The sequence below is a fragment of the Mus caroli genome, chromosome 5, assembly GCF_900094665.2.
Source record: "Mus caroli chromosome 5, CAROLI_EIJ_v1.1, whole genome shotgun sequence".
NCBI lineage: Eukaryota > Metazoa > Chordata > Mammalia > Rodentia > Muridae > Mus > Mus caroli.
Genome location: NC_034574.1, coordinates 92,062,065 through 92,067,545, shown reverse-complemented (window position 1 = coordinate 92,067,545; position 5,481 = coordinate 92,062,065). Strand labels below are relative to the sequence as shown.

At 42.0% G+C, this 5,481-nt stretch overlaps 1 pseudogene; it reads left to right on the top strand.

Annotated features, from left to right (window-relative positions):
- Positions 1-595: 595 nt before the first annotated feature.
- Positions 596-2,136, top strand: LOC110294900 (annotated as a pseudogene).
- The last annotated feature ends 3,345 nt before the right edge of the window (positions 2,137-5,481 follow it).

The window sequence follows — 5,481 nt, the reverse complement described above, 5'->3', positions numbered from 1 at the left end:
GAAAACCATAACAGAGGGGTCAACAGCTACTTCATGCAACTGTCTTGAACTTTGTATTTTGTGAATATTTTTATTTTATGTGTGTGTGCTCTCCGGCAAGCAGCCCTTGTATCCCCACCTGCATTGCCGTAGTCTATTCTTTCATGTGCATTGCGGCGATGAAACTCAGGTCTTTAGGTGTGGTGGCAAGAGACCCACTGAGTAATCTCACAATCCCTAAATTTTTTCTACTTTCTATATTTTTGTAATGTTGTAAGTTTTAATTTTTGCCTTCATTTGTTTGTAATTTGTGCTGACTTTTTTTTTCTTGTTTGGAGCAAATTTGTTTCCCAAATTTGTATATATAATTTTACTTTTCTTAAGAAGGCAAAAACTTACCGTTAAAAAATACTCCATCTTTCCAAGGGATGCTTTCTTCATCTGTCTCACAGACTAACACATTACTTACTGTGAGGTTGTGAAGTGTGTGTGTGTGTGCTTTGGAGTTAGGGTTTTCCTTGGAGAATTTGTTCAGCTTCTAGGAGTTGGTGATTATAACATAGAAAGAACGGGCTGCCTCACGGTTTGTTTTCAGGATCCAGTGAGGTCAGATGACATGTGGAAGGATGCTGTAAATGACCAGCTGCCCATCAGCTGCCAGCTTGCCATGCTTACTCTGACAACGATGAGTCCTCTGTCCCATTCTCTTCTCACGAGTAAGGCGTCCTTGGGCCTACTTATCTGCCAGGAACATTGGGAAATATAAGAAACTTGCAGAATCCCTGTAGACTCCCACTGGGTGAACACTCTTTTATCACAGAATTATAGCTCTTTCATTATGAATGTCAAATACCAATGTCAAATGCTACCTCTGAAGAACTACAGGCCACTAGGAAGACCATTCCTGGTGAACGTTTCCTTTCACCAACATATGTTTATTATCTTCACATTTTTATTTGTATGAATCACTTATTTCATAGCCATGAATTATGAGGACCTTACTTTTTATTTGATGCCATTTTGTATTTTAGTGGAGTGCTATGAACAAGAAGCACAGCATGTAACTACGTCTTGTTCATTTTTGGTCCATCACATGTACTGTGAGGGTGCATCAGGTCAAACAGGCAATGGAAGCACCAGCAAATGTGAAGTTGTAAGGATCATCCAATTTTGATAATATGAATTACAAAAGTATGTTTATGTCATATTTTTAGTCTATGGTTTTTCTTATCCTTTCATATCTTATAGTTTAAATAGTGTTAAATACTCTTTGGTGGGGAAAGATTCATAGCCCCTCACAGCAGCATTAGTGACCTGGGAAGGACACATGGGTGACTTAGCTGTGAGCCTGGAGAGTAATACCCCTCCAGGCTCTGCACTCTGATGCAGTACGGGTGCTGAGCCTGTCTGGCCTGATTGACAGTGAATCATTTCTTGGGCCACAGAGTACTCTGAAGTTCCTAAAACCAATCGTTCACTGACTTCTGGCGATGGTACCTGAATCCCTATATCAAACATGTTTTAAGTGAAGACATAGTGCACCTGAGGTGACCCTTGACCAGAAACCTCTGTCTCAGAGACTCCTGACCAAGACCAAAATGACTAATGATGCCATGTTGGGCAGAGTGACTGTCAGCATTGCTCACTTGGACCACATCCTGGAAGAATCTGTTGAGGGCCCACAGACTTAGACCATGACCAGCTTTACCTGGAACAGAAACCACACCCCACCCCACTGGTGGTTGTGGAGAAACACTGCATTTACTGTGAGACCTCTAATGACAGCTGTTGGACTGAAATCCCTTGGCAAGCCTGAGTCTCCTCTAGCTTATTTGATGTCTCCAGAGGAGCCCAGGGATTTGGTCTTGCCAGCTTCATAAGCATTGTGATCAAGACTGTGAAGGGCTTTGAGTACATCTTGGCCAAACTACATGATGAGGCCCCTTCTAAAACCCTGTAGAGACATCAATAGAGACCAAAGAGACAGCAAAGGAGACTGTGCTGGCAGCTACAGAGAAGGACAAGGATCTGGCCCATGAGGCCACCACCACATGACAGCAGCAGAAGATCCTGGAGCCAGCAAGCAGCATGGCTCAGTCTTCCCTCCCTTCTCCACACTCTACAATATCAAGCCCTCTTTGTGGTCTGTGTGGTTAGGATGAGTGTCCTGTTCACTTTCCGCAGTACACCAAGATCAATGTTCACTGAGCCAACCTTCTTATTCTTCTATTGGGCAGAGGCACAGTGACTTTCCCAAGGTCACAAGAAGTGCATAGGTAAAGTGATAATATACCATAACCTGTATACGCCTCTAGGACGGGGTTCCTTGTGTTCTGCTCTGATGTGTTCCAAGCGCCATGACTAGTACTTTGCATATAACTGGCACTCAATAAGCATTTGATTTTATTGACTCCCCCCAAAAAGATTCTTCCAAAATCATGATCTCTTTCTTTCTTACCCAGTAGGAAGGTTTTTTTCCTCTTACATTTGAAAATATTTCTTCCTGTACACAGCTGTATCTCACATACAGTTAATCATGGAAATTGCCAGAGTCTATATTTTGGGGGTGCTGAGCATAGCTTGAGAGAACAGATAAAAACCACAGAAGTAGAGAATTAGGAAGAAAATGACAACCCATGCTAATACTAAGAAGATGGCTGCTTCCGACCCCAGTTCTGATGAACGCGATGGCTGTGAGGACTCTTGGGGACATCCTCATGAGACCTCCAGTGATACACTTTAAAGAGACAACCTAGAACACCCAGGGCTTGGGGGAGGAATCCATGTGACCCAGAACCGGTGACCAATATTTAGAAGTTCTTGTCTAATCTCAGAAGCTTCTGGATCTTGCCCTATGAACCATGTGTGCAATGTTCTGCAGGTCTGCACAGCTGTGCTCTGAGCCCTGGGTATGGAAGCAGCACTCGCACTCTTCGGAGCCAAGGCTCTTTTACTCATTTCCTGATGAGTTCATGAGTGTTTATGACCAGTGAACCAGCCTGCTTCCTAGAAAACCCGAGCTGATGGTGTCTGGACAACATCCTTAAGATGTATGTGGTTTTCCACTACTCCACTGTAATCAAAGATGGTCCTGCTCTGTTCTCTGGCATGAATGTTGTACTGAATGGGGCTTCTAGAATGTTTCCATAAGAGACTATGATAAACTGATATTCTCTGAAAACAAAGGTCTGCGTCTAAGTCATTTGTTGTCTAGGGCACCCTCACTCTGCCAAGCTTTCATGAGAAATCTGTTGTAGGTTATTTCTTGGTTGACTGGTCATACATACACCTTGGTTACAACCATACAGTTAAAAACAATCCAATCCAGGCATCTGTGACATGTACTGGCTTTTAAGTTTCAAGTAACGCCCTTTGGATGGTACTGAGCTCCTGAGTTGCATGCTAGACCCAACAGTGTCTGGAACCATTTCAGGGACCTGTATCATGAATCTTGACCACTGAATATAGCTGAAGTCATTACCAGTATTGAAGAAGAAGAAAAAAATCCTCTTTCAGTGACACCAACGTTCTGGTGTGGCTTGTTAGAGCCTTCATAGGTTGGGCTGAAGTGTCAGAGTTCTCTGGACAAGACCAGTGTAGAAGGAGACAGTGATGGGCCAGGCTGTTAGAAGGTACTTGCCTTGCTTTCAATCCCTTTTTGAATAAACTGAGTCTGGGGGCCATTTCTCATACACTTAAGTTTATACAAAGGAAAGAAAAGATTGTGTGTGGGTGTGCCTGTGTACAGATGTATCTATCTTGAGTCCACTGTGTAACTTCGGTTTTAAATGCCTCTTCATACAAGATTTTTCAGGTTTTTTTGCTTTATTTATTTACTTATATTTTGTAATTTTAAAATCCTTCTCTCATTTATTATATCCCAACCACAGTTTCTCCTCCCTCCCCACCTTCCAGCTTCTCCCCACCCCATGCCTCCCCTCTTCCCTAGATACATCACTCCTCTACTCCCCTCAGAGAAGAGCAGGTCTCCCAGGGGCATCAACCAAACACAGCATAACAATCCCCAAGCCACAATAAGGACAGGCACATATCATCACATCAAGGCTGGACAACCCACTAGGAGGAAAAAGGGCCCACAAATAGGCCAAAGAGTCAAGTCAGGGACAGCTCCCACTCCCACTGTTAGGATTTCAGTTTTCTTTCCCATGTGACTTTTAAATTTAATGACTTCCTGTCTGGTTTATGCTAAATGTTTCAATCCCAATAGATGCATATCAGATCATACTTAATTCGTTAAGATTGAACAGCAAACATTTTATTATATTTACAGATTCTGGGTTCAAGGTAATCAATAGATTACCTCAGGGCCCCCTTTCTCAGCTCCACAATGCTGATGCTCAGATGAAAGAATAGACCAGAAAATAGTGGTGAGTTTCCTGGATGAGCATCCTCCACTCACATGCATGGCCCCTGAGCTGGGATAACTTAAGTTTGGCTTCAGCTGGTGACCAAGGAGTTTGCTTGGTGTCTCATTGATATTTCATATTTTGATATTCCACATCATAACATATTAGAGAGTGCTGCAAATGGATGGGGTTGGGGCGAGGCAAGCTATTCATGATCGTCATAGAAGAAACAATGTCCTTCATCACATTCTATTGACTAAAGCAGCCATGGACTCACTGAGTCTCAATTGAAAAGTATTTAAAAATGTTTCTGGTGTACAAGTGAGGGTTTAGAATGCACACATGCAGACATTGTTCCTAGGAAGCTTCTCTCAAGAGAAATCTTGATAGGAAGGGGTGAGTTGGGAGATCACTGGACATGTGGGACGCCACTCTGGACAACTGAAAAGGCTTTGCTGCTAAATGCCTACAGAGCTAATATATTGCTTTTTATGCTTGAGTCTTTTGATCTCATAGATCGTTTTTTTCTTTGAGGGACAAATGAAATTTGTTGTCTCAATGGTTTGGCATGAAGATCCAGTGAGATAATGTGAAGAGCTGCATATTTTTTCTCTGATGTACCAAGTCATCAAGGTAAGTTGGGGCAAGACAGAGACCTATATTCAGTAACCACACAATGCTCAATCCTGATTGAGTTTAATGAGTCATGGTTTACATCTAGAGGGGATGCTATGACAATCTGAAAAGATTGTGACTGACAGGAATATGCTTCATTGTGATAGGTCAATCCTATCAGTGACCACAAATTAGATTTCCCTATAGCACAAAGGGCAATGATATATGTGGTAAGTACTTACAGAGCTCCATATGTGGCAAGTATTATGCTAAGTACTTTCTACAGATTTATTACTAACAATTGTATTATATAATTTATGATAGGGAAACTGAGGCATGTGGAGATTATGTTCTTGTTGGAGTTCTGAAACTTGTAAGGGAGAAACAGACGAGATTTTAATCCATCTTGTGTGCATTATGCTGCCTAATGATCCAAAAGCCTTGCCTATTCCATAGCTCTTTTAGGAGTTTGCTTACCATGACATCAAATTAAATTGTGATCCAATCTAATTAATTTAAT